Below are 15119 nucleotides of genomic sequence, written 5' to 3'. Positions count from 1 at the left end.
ACAAAAGGAGACGCTGTGGACCTCAGAAGCAATTCACTGTCTCGTAAAGGTCTGTGTCTTTCTCTGGACCTAGGTTTGTCATCATTTGAGCTTTCCCTTGGACTCTGGATTTCAGATCGCACAGGGCATCGCACGGCAGTACACAGTGCCTTCCATTCTTCGTGTGAACACGCTTCCAAGAGCTTCAGATACTCCTGGCACTCAGAAGCCAGCCATGCAGGGTCAGTGTGAGCTCCAGGTGAGGCTCCCTGCTATACTAGCCGGGAACTTCCTGCTTTTGGAAGTACCATTTCTACAGAACAGAAAGTACAATCCCAACAGGAGAATTCCTGTAAGGCTCTGAGGACGCTAACATCTTCTAACAAGAGCCCTACTTCGAAAACTTGACTTTCCCCATGTCCTCTAAGGACCTCATCTTTTAAGCGCCACGGAAACATGGGAGACCTGCTCAGTGAACTGTCAGCACGGCAGGGAGTAGAAGAGGTGGGGATTCCGCCCACTGCTGACTGGGCCTGAAATGAGCACACTTCAGGGACCCTCACTAACGTACCCGCTTGTGATGAGAAGGCTCGTGGTCACGAACTGAATGCTTCTCACTGACCTCACAGCATCAGCACCATAGACACTCCCTACTTCTGCAGAACAACCAGTACCAAATAGCCATTTCCTGCTCACCGGCTGCTCCCTTATCAGAAATCTTCCTCCTCCTTCCTCCTCTAACACCCCTGCACACACACTGAGAGGATCAGAAAAAGCAGGAAATGCTTGCCTAAGGCCAGAGAAAATACCAGAGAACAGAAAGAGACAAGAAAACTGCACCAGGTATTTATTGAGCAGGGCAACTATCTCCCTAACAGAAAGATCAACTTGAGACTCCCCCTCTATCTCATCACAGTGAGGTACCAAGAGTTACCTTCTGCCGTGCTGCCTGTCATCTTTCTGGGGCCTCACTGCATCTCTGTTAAAAAGGCAGGAAACAACAGGCACTATGCCTAGAGAGAGAGGAGCTGAGGCAGCGACCACACTTACACACAGATAAGAGCATAGATTTAATTCCCATCATTTGGCTCTAAGAAACCCATGGAACAACTGCTCAGTCTCTTTACCGGGCAGGTGGTAATGCAGACCCATTAACAGAGCGCCTTCCCACTTCATCGGTCTAGAACTCTCTAAGACTCGAGCGGAGTAAGAACAGGGAAACCCAGAGCCAGGGAACCTGGGGCCACGTGCTGTGAGCCAGAAAGCAAAGTTAAGGCAAGTCCATCACCAGGAGCCAACAGACATTGCATTTCAACAGGGGTTTCTTTAGTCCCTGGTATGTTTTGTACTCATCTATGTAACTGCTCCTTGCCTTAGCTCCCCCCAGTCTCAAGGAACCAGGAGTTAGAATAATTTCATTCCTTTCTAATTAAACATTTTTTCCTCCAGTAGATAATCTACATTGACCCTAACGAGGAAAAATCTGAGCTGGTGAGACTGCAGGAGGTGGTTTATTTTCACAACAGTAAAATATCTAAACCAAATATGCCCTGCGTTTCAGCAGCTTAAACATTGAGGTCTGACAAGGACCCAAGATTCCACTTGGCTTGCCAAGGGCTAAGTGTGTATGTTTAAGTAGGAGAAAGTGATTATGAAGAAACACGGGAATGTCTGAGTAGGTGAAGGGGAAAAGAGGTGCACACATCGCTAGAAAAATGAGATTGCACACAAAGTCCTATCGCCTAAGCATGAGAAAAAGCGAGGGGCAGCGCCCCTGGGTGTGAAGGTCTGAGCTTCCCTTGAAACCAGCGAAGCCTGCACCGGGGACCCAGGGGGCCAAGCCTGACTTCATTTCCCACTCGAGCTGTTTACAATTAAGCGACGGAGCGGCGGGCCTTCCGCCGTCCGCTCTGGTTCGCCCTGCCAGGGAGGTCGGAAGAGAGCCGGCACTCGGAGGGGCTTGGCCGCCCAGCGGCTCCTCCTCGCGCCCGGCCACAACCACCCAGCGCGCGCTCCTCCGGGGCGCGCCGCCCGCCGCCCACTCGCGGAAGCCCGCGGCCTGGAAGGGGCCACCGTCTCCCGGCATGCTCGGCGGCGGGGCGCGCGCCCGCGGCGGTCACGTGACGGCAGGGGCGGGTCCGCGCTTCTGCCGGCAGCCGGGTTAGGGGGACCTAATAGCCTCTCCTGGGCGTTTGCTTGGTGCCCTGGCGGTGGGAAAGGCTGGGGTCCGCCACTGCACCGTTTGGGAAGGAATCTCAGTGCCGCTATCCGCCAGCTCCGTGGTCTTGGGAGGATTTATCGAAGTCTCGGTTTCGGCATTTGTAAAATGGGTAGAATAGCTCTTTTGTAGGGATTTTGTGAGAACCGAAAGGGACAAGCTAGGTCTGCTGACCTAATTTACTGAGTTAGCAATAACTTGTAATTGGTATTTTACGGCACGCTAAACAGGTTTTTCTAAAGTATTTGTACTGTTACTATTTATATGACTCATTAGTTGAGCAGCCCCCGTTTTTCATACCGCCGAGTATGTTGAATTCAGCCCACACTGAATTACCGAACTCACCGGCTCTTATGTCTTCCCCATCCCTCTCACACCCCAGGAGCAACAACTTCTGGTCTCACTGTTAGTTAACTTTTGTGTAAGGGCTGATACCCCAAAACCCACAAAGAAACAAAACCCTTCATTTATTCAGAAAACACTGTGCCCAACGCCACAGACAGCTTGTGGAGGGTACTGACCGGTTGCGAAGGGTACTAACCAGTTCCGCAAATGAAACCGACAGACTTAAGCTTGTATTTCCCTAGACCTCAAACACTGAGAGGGTCAGGCTCTAATACTATTTATTCACAGCCCAGAGAACCTGGGATAATTCAGTCTTAGGCTGAATTCAATATGTATGAAAAAAGGGGGCTGCTAAACTAAGAGTTTAGAGCAGAAGAAACATTAACAGTACAAGCACTTAAGAAAAATCTATTTAGCATGCCATAAAATATCATTTACAAATTATTAACTGTTATAAAATTAGGTCCCCGATGTAATTGTACATGACTAAGAAAGTAATAAAAATGACTTATCTTTTTAAAAATTGTTATATGATCCAGGCTAGCCACACACCCACCCCGCAACAGCCAACATAACTGGTCAAAGTTGTGAGAATTTCCTGTGTAAAACTTGTGTGTGCTGATGAAAATGTATGAGACTGGAGAAAAACCCAGCAAGTTTCTTTCCTGGGTCATTATGAAGAGCTGAACTGAGCAGGCAACAATGAAAACTGTCTTTCCGGGAGATTTTCTTGGGGAATGCAACATTTTCTCACTCTGCAGAAACAAACAGAAAAAGACCTTGACCAAAGCACTGGAGATAAAAATGACATGGGGAAAGAGAGTTTACAGTGGCTTGAAACAAAGCAGTGCATCATTTTGGCAACTTTACAGGAAGGCTTTTTTCAGGGATCACTGGCTACTTAAACGGTAAGTGATGGACGTTCAACAATGCAGTGCCCAGTCTAGGAGTAAGAGGCTTTCGCCTCCTCAGCTGATACAGGAAAAACTGTGACTTCACACAGTTTCAGCTTCATTTGAAATCTTGTGCTGGAATAAACTTTCTTAAAGTTGTAGGCTCTCTTGCACTGTGAAAAAACCCCTCAAAACTTTGAACTGGAAGGGAGAACTACTGGCAAAATCGTGTGTGTGCTTTCTAGAAGAATCACAGCATTGCTCCTGCTTGGTTAAAAGTGCTAACTGTTCAGAGGTGAGTTCCAGAATACGCAGGAAACTAAAAAAGTACCAGTAACTATGGTAGAAACAGGTCCATAGGTTCCCCACACTCAGACCACTCTCCCACACAGCAAAATCATCCTAAAATTCTGTAAAATATTTAGGGGCTAATTCCTTTATCACTTGCCCCACATTTTACATAAACATTCTGACGGCCAGTGGGAGGGAAGAGATCCCAGAAACATAAAATCGGGGTTGAAGATTCTGATTCTCTCCCTCCTGCCCCAAGTCCTGTCAATTTCCTGGGTCGAATCCAAATATCGAGAAGCAGCTGTGTGCACACATACGCACACATACCTTCAACCTCCAACCAGAAAGACTTGTATCTGTGACTGTCTCCGTCCCATTGCAGGAGGCTGGGCTGGCCTGGACAGTTGGAGGCCCAGCTGGTGACTGTGGGCATCTCCCCTCCAGCTAATACCAAATTACACTGGGACTTTTCTCCTGACCCATGAGAACAGATCTCTGAGACCCGAGTCATTCCTTTCAGCTCCCTCTCAGGCAGGTCATTTGAGGAATTAGAAAAGTCCCTGGGAACTGAAGCAAAGCCTCTTAACCAAGCAGGCCCAGAGGTGCTGGGAAAGCACTCTGATGAACCAGAAGAAATTTTCCTCCCCCTCTTCCAACTCCCAAGGACCCATCTGCTCACAAAAACATCAATGCAACCAGCCCGTTCTCTCATGTCCCAAGCTGCTAAAGGCGAAGGGTCAGCAGGCAAAGGCTAATAGCTGCTGGGAGTTGCCAGGAACATCTGGGCAGATGTTCCCCTCCCCCTTCCTGTGATAGGAATGTCAAAAAGCATTCGGAACCCATCTCCACCCCCAAAACCCTAAAAGATTTCGATAGTTTCAGAGGCACTACAAAATTCTGAAAGAATAAGATAAAAGAACACGGTATCACAAAGTTGAACTCAACCCTGGAAAATAACAAACAACACAAAACAAACAAACAAACCAGATGGTAAAACCCTTCGGGCTGGACAGTTGCTTCCTCCAAGTACATACAAGAGGTTCTCCTTTGCCCACTTCTAATCCCAGGTTCCTTGACCGGAAACTTTCTGGAACTTGGACTTTCTGAGCTAAAAAGGGACCTCAGAGATCAACGAGTCTTTGGGTTCTAAACCTGCAGACTGTGGAATGAAGTTGAGATGGGCTTCTAGCTGCACACGTCCTGAAAGAGAATGCAAAATGGTTTTTGAAATGTGCATTTTTCCAGGGAAAGGGTGCACTGCTTTCAACCACTTTCCAAAAGCACAAGACCCAAAAGGGGGTTAAAAACCACCGATTTAGTCCAACTCCTGGACTTCAAAGACCCAGAAACTCAATTGAGTGCTCCAGGTGACAGAGCAAATTACAAGCCACCTTCTAAAGCTGGTTGGGCCTGTGGGAGGGGAGGACACCGCATGCGCTAACAGGCTCTTTCCCTTTCTAATTACAAGGATTCCGTGAAGTCTCCAGCCGCCACTCTGTCTGGCTTTCTGGGCCTGGGTGTGTCGGTCGGGTCGCCACTGCCACTCGGTTGCCAAGGTGTACAGATGGCCCGGGGGCTGGGGATGGCTGGATATGGCCAGCTGCCAGCTAGCCAGCACCCAGGCACCAGCTCTCCACCAAAATGCCTCCTGGGAGTTCAAAAGGGGGTTTTCAAAAAACCCAGTCTTCACAGGGTGAGGCACAGTTCAGTCCTCCAAGGACCCATCACAAAGGTTGGTTGCATAAGAAAAGTCAGTAAAAATCATTGCCCTCCAGTACCACATGGTCCCTATTTCCAGGCCAGGCAATTAAGAACAGTTTCAAAGGGGGGAGAAAAAGAGATTAGAATAAATCGGAATGAAACACTGTTGCAAAATAAAGTATGCTTTTCAGAGAAAACCACAGAATAGAAAGACATTTGTAAATAATATAACTGATCACTTACTATAGAAAAATGCTATCAACACGGGCCATTAATACCGCAATTCAATTACATGGCTGCTCAATGGGGATTAAGCAGCCAGTTTGCATAATTAAAGGCATCATCACAAGGAAACATGTAGGGTCTCACTTTAACTAAAGAATTACAAATTAAAATTTTAGGGGAAAAAAAATTTTAAGGGACAATTAGACAATACCAAACTAGAAAGAAAACCCAATGGTGACAGGGAAGCCAGAGCATTTAGACCTTGCAGATGACGCTGAATTGGTTCAGTTTTTCCAGAGGGTAAGGTGGAAAGATGACACAGCCATATGTTCTTGGGCTCTGACCGACAATACCACTAAGAGGAACATTTTCCAAATTAGTTACTAAAGGGAGTAGAGAGAGGGTAATTTTTACAAAAATGCTCATTGCTGCTACAGTAAAGGCATGACCGTGTAAATTACATAGCGGTTCAAAGCTGAGACTCAGGAATCAGGCTCCAGTACCTTTCTAGATACTGTGTCCCTCAGTTTCCTCATCTGAAAATAGGCTGCTATGAGGATTAAGTAAACTAATCCATAGAAAACACTTAGAACAGTGCCTGCTCTACAGTAAGTACTTGATAAAAGTTAGGTGCTATCACTATTATATTCACTTAAAATGACAAGCAGATGACACCATGTCAATTCATGAAAATGAAAATGTGAGATGACATTAAAATGATGAAATCAAAAGATAAAACTATCAATACTACAATCAGATTACACGTATGTAAAACAAAACTACGCAGCTTATCAAAGTACACTCAGAATGAGTGAAATCCCTCGTTTGATCACGGTTATCGTTAAGAGTCTTTCTCCCTAATGTTTATGTTAAAAATCAAAAAGAACAAAGGAAATAATCAACACTGCCTCAAACCCTTTGCAGGATGAGGCAGGGAACAGAGCAAGGGACCTGATAGTGTTTGGGTGTCTACATCCGCCCTGAAGGAACCCAGCAAAACGTGTGCTGGGTGAAGCTTTCCAGGAGTAAACGTGTACTAATGGTTTTAAGTCACTTCCACGCCACAGGCGGACTTGGGCACAAGCTTGTGACACATTCTGTTCAGCGAGACGGGGCCATCTGCCAGCCATCTTCTGAGAAAGATGCCTCAGACACAAGGAAGAGTCATCCCCTTTTTCCCTCCACACAGGACACTTGGACCTGCACCAGCTGTCCTGCCACCCAGAGAAGAGGGGCATCACCGTGCTGTGGGGACGGAGCAGATCGATGCAAAGGACATGAGTGACTCTGCTGCTCTAGTGAATTACCCAGCACTGCAGCTGCCTATGCTGGAGCTAATTAATTAAGGTGAAACGTTATGTTTTCCTTACCGTTCAAGCCCGCAGAATTGCAGTTTTCTGATACAGCGAGAGCATCTTAACTAATGAGGCAGGGGGCCTGCGCAGCCCCCTCGAAGCCCCGGGCCCTGTGGATTCTGCCAGGAGGCTCATTGTAGCCCATCCCGGGAGAGAGGTCAGGGGAGGTGGAAGAAGAGAAGACACTGGCTTTTCTATCCCCATCTTACAAAAGAGGCCTAAGGACAACTCCAGGTAGCACAGTGAGCAGGTGACAGCACTGGGCAGCAGAGCCCCAGACGTCTGGCCCCTTAAGAGGGGACCTCCAGAGGCCTCCTGGCCTCCAACGCTCATTTCTGGATTCACACATTTCACAAAGCCTAGGACAAAACTGCCCTCTGGAGTAGGGCTGCCAGGAAAAGTACAGGACACCCAGCTAAGTTTGAGTCAGATAAAGAACGGTAACTTTTTAGTATAAGTATATCCCATACGTGAGGCTTCCGTGCCTCTGCTCCAGCTCTCCCCCCTCTTCCAGGCACCAGATTAGGGACAAAGGCCTTTGCCTGCACACTGGACATGGAGATGGCCCCCCTGACCCCCGGCCATCATCTGGGCTGCCCTGGATGTGTCTGGCCCATGGGTAGGAGGATGGCCTGCGTCTGGCCTCACGAGGTCTCCGATGACTCTAGGAAGGTCTGATAAGCATGATATAGTAACGGACAAGAAGCGGCTAATGCTTCAAATGCAGGGGTGGGGCAGGCGTCGCTACGGTCCTGGGAGGTTTGGCAGCTATGCAGCAGGCGGTAGAGAACCTGGAGAAACACAGAGGCTCCTGACCTCCAACTTCCCCCAAAAGAGCTTCACCGATGAAGCAGAAACTTCCCTGCGCCTGCCCTGTCTGAATATGACTCCCCTGCCTCTGGGCAGCGCCGGTCCACTGTCTGTAGACTCACCTCATGTGTGGTCACGTCGGCCGCATGGTCTCTCTCCAGCAGGCCATGTCTTATGGCACAGTCCCCCAGGCCGAGCACGAGGTGTGTGTAATTTGCTTGGTGCGACACTATCTACACCTGCTCACAGACAATCCCTTAATACAGCTTGCCGATGACAGGGGAGCCTCATTTCCTGGAACCTGGCTTTATGGTTCCTGTCTGGGATCCCTCCAGTGTCCTGCCTAGGCCAGTACTGGCCCAGAACTGGCACACAGTAAGTGCCTGTGAAGAAACAGCCTACCGACTAAGGAAGATCTGACTGACTGACCAAGAACTCCAGCCACGTTCCAGCGACAGACAGATCTCCCTTCCCCTCCCCTCTCTCTTCTCTTCCCCGTTTGCTGCTTCCTGTAGAAGCTGCTGTGCCAACAGGTATTGTTGGAAAAGTTTGAGGCTGGTGACCATGACCTTCAGAAGGACAGAGGGAGAAAACACATGGAATCTCCTACATTCACAGTGATCCCTTTTAATTACTTGTCTTTTTTCCTTCCAGAAACGGGAAGGAGAGCTAAACAGAAACGGCAGGTAAGAATGCTATATAATTTGCAGGGCCCAGGGCAAAGTGAAAACAGTAGCACCTGTTGTTCAAAATGCAGGGAAAAGGGCCAGGAAAGGTAGTAAAATATAAAACTTTTTTCTTTGTTCCACAGTCTCTCTTTCTCTACCGGAGGCAGTGTTGATTCTCTGCTGTTTAACATCTCTGGGCTAATGCTGACCCTCACGGGACCCAGGCGTCTCACCCCATGACTCTGGCCACTCAAGGGGGCTGCTGGGTCCCCTCCCACCAGCCGCCAGGTCAGGGGCAGAGAGGTCTCCTCTCCCCACGGGCTCACCTACCCCAGGATGGGAGCACCCAAAGGATCACAACCTCCGTGTGGGACACTCTTGGTACGTGGATGGGGAGGGAGAGTGAGGCTCGACCCAATAAGTTGTTGCTTGGTGGCGTTGCCAGCCTGGGGTGGAGATGGCCACCACGCCCCACCTTGCGACACCAGTGGCACAGATCCTGGCCCTCCCTGACCCCTCCCCCAGGCCCCTGCTGGGACATCAGCCATTGCTGGGGGGTGGGGAAAGGAGGCAGGTGGCGCCCCAACCCAGGGGACCCGGGCTCCATTGTCTCACAGGACTTCATTTACAAAACACAACTCAAAGACAGAATTATTAAGAATTTCAAGATGGCGACTACAGAGCATTAAGCCCAAGGGTGGGGACTTTGCAGGGAGCACGGAGCCCTGTGTGACTGCACTGCCACGCACCCATGAAGCCGGCCCTGAGGTAACAGTGCTGATTCAGAGAAGATGGAATGAAAATGTAAACTAGATAGCTAATGGGAAGCAGCCGCATAGCACAGGGAGATCAGCTCGGTGCTTTGTGACCACCTAGAGGGGTGGGATAGGGAGGGTGGAAGGGAGATGCAAGAGGGAGGGGATATGGGGATATATGTATACGTATATCTGATTCACTTTGTTATACAGCAGAAACTAACACAACATTGTAAAGCAATTATACTCCAATAAAGATGTTAAAAAATAAATAAATGACCAAAACCAAAAAATATATATATGAGGCCCATACCCGGCTCAAGCTAGCAAGGTGTTTGCCTAATATCCCACCCCTGTCTTCTCCCCACCTCTCCAAAATCCTTTGGCTGTGACTGGTGTCCTCCTGAGATGCTGCCCAAGTAACTAATTCCTTGCAGTGGTTCCTAACCAGACACAGTACGTGGCCTGGCCCCAGGGGGTGTCTGGAAGCGGGGGTGCACAGTGGACAGGGGGGTTACTACTGGCAAATACTGCCCAGTGGTGGAAAATACTAGATGGCCAGCAGTGTGCTGGGCAGTCCCAAACTATGAGACGGGTCCTACCCAGCATATGCCAGCAACGCCCCAGCTAGAAAAACCACGCAGGGGAATTTCGAGTCACCAAAGCTTCAGTGGAAACCTGCCATTCCGGACCTCCTCTCCCTTGTCATGGAGGCGACAACAGAAATAGCTCAGGAGTCCGTTGTCTCTTCCAGGTTTGAGCTGAACTGCTGGGGTGTCTGCCAGTACTTAGCATCCCTCACCCACCACGCTGGTCCCTGGCCCCGAGGCCCCACGTGAAGGGCAAGAAAGAGGGGTTTCACAGCAGGCTGGGGCCATTTGGGGCCCCAAGTCAGTTAGCAGGAGCTTGAGTGTGAGGTTGATCACTCTTCTAGATGCCCTTCGCTCCCTTCCACCCTCCTCCCAAGCAAACCCTGCAATGCCCTCGCGGGGAGAGTTCCCCAGCCCCTGGGACTGGGAGGAGGGCCTCAGGAAATCTCCCTGCGGTGGCTACAGTGAGCCAAGCCAGGGTGGAAACTTAGCAAGAGTGAGATAATCGCTGAGTTTTATATATAGCACCTGTGTCTTCCGGAGACCTCAGAGCGGGGAAGGACAGGTTTAACCACCTTCCACCTCCCCAGGGGTGGGTAGGGCTCACCAGGAAGCAGCCCTTCTCGGAGCCCTGCTGGGAAGGGTCGGGCCCTTGTGGGGGCCACAGCAGTCTGGGTCCCCTGCACTCTTGATCTCTGTGGGCACAGTGCCAATCCGAGGATAAGTGAAGGGTTAGCAAGAGTTCACAGCCTCCCCACACTAAGTGGGCAACTGAGAAAGACGGCAAAGGCAGCTGGGCTACAGGCCTCCTCCGCCCAAACAGGTCCCCAGAGCCCGTGCACTTGCAAACAGCTCCTGCTCGGCTACCTGCAGGATGCCCACTTTACAGCCGAGAAAAAGGTGTTGAAGGGACGCTGGTCCTGACTGGGGAGCCCTGGCCTGGGCGGAGGGGCAGCTGGCCTGGCCCTGGCCCTGCACCCCACAGGCCCACCTGTCTGTTCCCGTCTGGTCCTGCATAACCTGCTGAGGGGCACCATCGACTTTGATGCTCTCAGAGGGAGAAAGCACAGGACAGGATGGGGGTGTGAAAAATGGAAAGGAGCCACCGTGCATCACGGAGCACCCTGGGGTAGCCGACAGCAGAGGGAGGAAGCCCGTGCAACCCAGGTTAGGCAGCTGTCAGCAAACCGCAGGACGGTCAGGAACGCTACCCCACTGCACACCTGGCATCGCAGCCCTCCCTTGGGTACAGGCACCCCACGCGCCCCTACAGCTGCACACGCGCGCGCACGCACGCTCACACTCACACTCACACTCACACACGCTCCAGCAAGACCCCAGAGGTAAGGAGACTCTGGACCTAGCTGGCTGTTCTCAGCTCTTCTGGTGCCTGGAGTCCCTACCTCCAAGTTCCCAGATTGTGACTCATCCTGTCTCCCTGAGGGTCGATGCCTGTGTGTCGCCCCCGCCCTCCCCATTTCTGTCCACCTCACTTGCCCTGTCTCCCTGCACACCACGGGGAGAAACAGTTTGGAAACAGAGTGGAAACCAGGTTTGGAGAGAGCACTTCATTGGGGAGGGAAGTGGCCAACGATTGCTATCTTTATTTCTATTTTTCTAAGACCTCTGTGCCCCCTCTGCCTAGGGGTGACAAGGACTGCATCCTCCCCACAGGTTTCCGGTTTTTTCCCATTTTAGATCCACTGCAGCCAGCCTCTGTCTCTATCTCCTCACCCCAGGGCCTGGGACAGAGGCGCGGTCTGAGCGAGTTTCCAGCAAGGAAAATGCTCCTGGGTTATTTATAAGGCATCGGTTGAGACTTTCTAAAATCATCCCAAATGCTCTCGGTGGCTCCTGCTCTCATCCAGGGCTTCCTTCTGTCTCAGAACAGCCCCATAAATTTACAGTCCACAAAGGACACCATCTTGCTACTTGGCTCGGGCTTGAAAGCTGTTCTACTTACTACAGGACCAGCCAGGGAAAGCCTCCTGGGTGGGTGTTGAGATAACTACCAGTGTCCTGAACAACTACACCCACTTCCATAAAACAACCTACGGCATCCAGGTCTTATTTTCTCGACTCCTTTCTCCCATTCCCACCCCCAACGTCCAAACTCTAAAATGAGGGCCTGTGACTTGGTCCTAACCCACGAGGACCTCTCTGGCTTATTCAGAGTATTAAAATTTTTTGGAATCTTAATAGTTTAATTTTCTCTTTTTGCTCAGCGATTTCACACTGGCTTTGGCAATAGGCCATCACTGAAAGCCAAGCTAGGAGGCCCTCAAAGAGAGGATGAGGTGTCTGTGGTCGCGCATCCCAGGTGAGGACCTTTGACACCTGTGGTAGACGTGAGTGCTGTCTCCAGCACACTTCCGGTTCTTTCCCCGGGCACGTGGTAGGACTCGAATCCCCTGCCGCCTTAAAGTTGAGGACACGAGACTCGCTTGGCCGATTAAATACGAGCAGAAGTGATAGATGCTACTTCTGGGCTGAAGCTTTACGAGCCAGGATGGGATACGCCACCCCTCTGCCCTGGTGCCCAGCAGTGTTCCAGACAGTGGCTGCACCACCAGCCTGGGTCGCAGAGTGAAGACGACAAGCGGTAGAGCCCACAGCTGACCCAGATCAGGCAGGCGGCACGAGCGAGAAACAAACGCTTGATGTTTTAAACGGCTGATTGCGAGGTTGTCATGCGACAAAACCGAGCTCATCCTGACTGATACAACACCTTTGATTCAAAGTAAGAATTACACGGCTGCTGTGAACACAGCCTGGTGCTAAGGAAACAAGACAACATCAAGAGAGGGAAGTGAAGGGTCTAGAGTGAACGGTCATCCCTTAAAGCCGCCTTGTCTTCTCACGCTTTCATGCTTTTGTGCCTGTGGGTCCTTCTACTACGAATATCCTTCCCCTTTCTCCACCTAAGTGAATTCCTCCAAAATTGAACTCAAACAGCACTATCTTGGAGACTTCTCTTCCCAGTGACCCCAGAGAGAGTGGCATCTGTCCTCTGCTTCCGACAGGACTCTGCATGGACCTATCATTCTAAACACATGGATACTGGGCTAAGCACTTATTACCTGGGTAGGCAGTATAGAGCCATGGTTACTAGGACAAGCTCTAGAGCAGCGGCTCAACCAGAGGTGATTTGCCCCTCGGGGGACATTTGGCAATGGCTGAAGATATTTTTGGTTGACACAACCTGAGGGAGTGCTATTGGTCAGGGATACTGTTAAACACCCTACAGTGCACAGAACAGTCCCCCAATATATATGGCCCAAAATGTCAATAGTGCCAAAGTTGAGAAAACTTATTCTAGAATAAGAATGTCGGGATTCATACTCTGACTCTTCTACTACTGTGATTTTAGGCAGGTCACTTAACTCCTCATTCAATGCCGAGCACATAATAAATGCGTAATAGGGACTTCCCTGGCGGTCCAGCGGTTAAGACTCCGAGCTTCCACTGCAGGGAGCATGGGTTCGATCCCTGGTCAGGGGACTAAGTTCCCACATGCTGCGTGGCACGGCCATAAAAACCAAAAGACAAAACAAAACAAAAAAGTGAACTAAATAAACGCAGGATAGATGTTAGGTATTGTCATTTGCCTCCTCGATTGAACTGAAAATTCCTAGAGGGTAGGAACTAAGCTTCACTAATATACAGATCCCTACCTGTCAGCACAACTTGGATGCAGTCAGCACACAATAAATGTTTGTGGGCCGTAGGAATAAAGAGTTAGTTCACCCTTCCCTGAAAGTTAGCTAGTTGCAAATAGTAGATAAAACCCTCCGCCCGGTCCCAAGAAAACCAAGTCTGTGCATTTAACAAAACCTCTGCTGGTTTTAACGTTAAGTATTTTATTACTTCTAGTTCATTGCAAAGTACTAATGCAAGTAGAGTAACTCTCATTATCCAGAATATTTAAGAAATGAGGTCAACACACACACCATCCTGGAAGAATGCAAGTTCATGGGAAATGAGTTTTATAACAGTGATGCTATCTGGAGAAGTGACTTGAATCAAAATGAACTTCTCACCAATAGCCATAATACGTCTGATTTATTCAACCTCAAACCAAGTGCAAACATAAAATTTTAATTTGAACAAGGGACGTAACAAGAGAGTTTTTTTTTTCTTTCTTAACTCTATTGAACAAGTTCAAACCAGAAATAAACCTAGATTTTCAAAAAGTACCAAACCAGAAAAGTATTCTGAACCAAACCATCATGTGATTCAGCTCTATCTTTGGTCTTGGACCCAATCAAATGACCACTACAATGTGCTGGAATATTCTAACGGGCCACGGGGAAAAAGCCCGTGACCATCCACATTCAGGAGACTATCTCCACCGCCCGGGGCCAGGCTCAAGGGACACTCCTCTGCTCTTTTTCCGAAACTCCTCTAAGCCCACACAGAAAACAATTCGTTCTTTATGATAGATTGTTTGTACACTTTCACCAAAGGAGATTTTGCAAATATTATATACTTCATTATACCGAGGGAGAAACAACCATGTCTTTTCATTTCTTATGACTCACTGACGCTAAGATCAAGGATGCTTATTTCACGTGCTGTAAAGTCCCATATACATCATTAGGCAGAAAAACAAAAATAATTACATTCTTAAGCAGATGTCATCTACCCTGCTTCCCAGTGGAGACCAAACCCTCCAGCAGGCCCTCAAACGGGTAGCAATTCCATTAACACTCAAGACCACTTCCGGCCGCCCCTACTCCTGACACAGGAGGCAAGAGGAGAAAGATCAACAACACCGCCAAGCAGGCGAGGCTGAGAGGGTGCGATTCAGTGCACCCTGAAAACTGACTTCAGTCACCACTGTCCTTAGCCGTTTTAAATTACACAAACACATTTTTTGTTTAATTAACATAAAAAGGGAAGCACTGCTGGGACCTTCAGCATGACCCTGTTGCAAAACTAAACCACACAGCACAGGCCCCGCTGAGGAGACGCAGAGGAAAGGAGCATCTGGGGGCCGGGGGCCTGCTGGGCCACAAACTTCCAGGAGGCCCAGAGGGGGCACGGAGACACTCGACAGTTCTTCCTTTGTTTTTCCTTTTATTTCCAGGCCCAACGACACCTTTCCTTAAATATAGCACCCATGAGTCAGCCTGGGCGGGATCCTGAGGACACAAGAGCTGACGGTGTGTGGGTGAGGACGCCCGGGACCTCCCTCCTGCACACCGCGGTCCCGCCAAGGAGGCGCTGCTCTAGGTCACCACGCTATTTTGGAGTCAGAGAAGCTTGGGGGCATGAAGGGACCTCAGA

The 15119-nt window shown here is 49.6% G+C and overlaps 1 protein-coding gene across 1 annotated transcript in view; it reads right to left on the bottom strand.

The window, feature by feature from the left end:
• The window catches only part of ITPKB (inositol-trisphosphate 3-kinase B), a 91992-nt gene that overhangs the window by 59411 nt on the left and 17462 nt on the right, over positions 1-15119 (bottom strand). The window lies entirely within an intron of this gene.

Source organism: Phocoena phocoena, chromosome 1 (genome assembly GCF_963924675.1).
Source record: "Phocoena phocoena chromosome 1, mPhoPho1.1, whole genome shotgun sequence".
Classification (NCBI taxonomy): domain Eukaryota; kingdom Metazoa; phylum Chordata; class Mammalia; order Artiodactyla; family Phocoenidae; genus Phocoena; species Phocoena phocoena.
The sequence above is the reverse complement of the archived record's forward strand: the minus strand, read 5'-3'. Positions and strand labels throughout refer to the sequence as shown.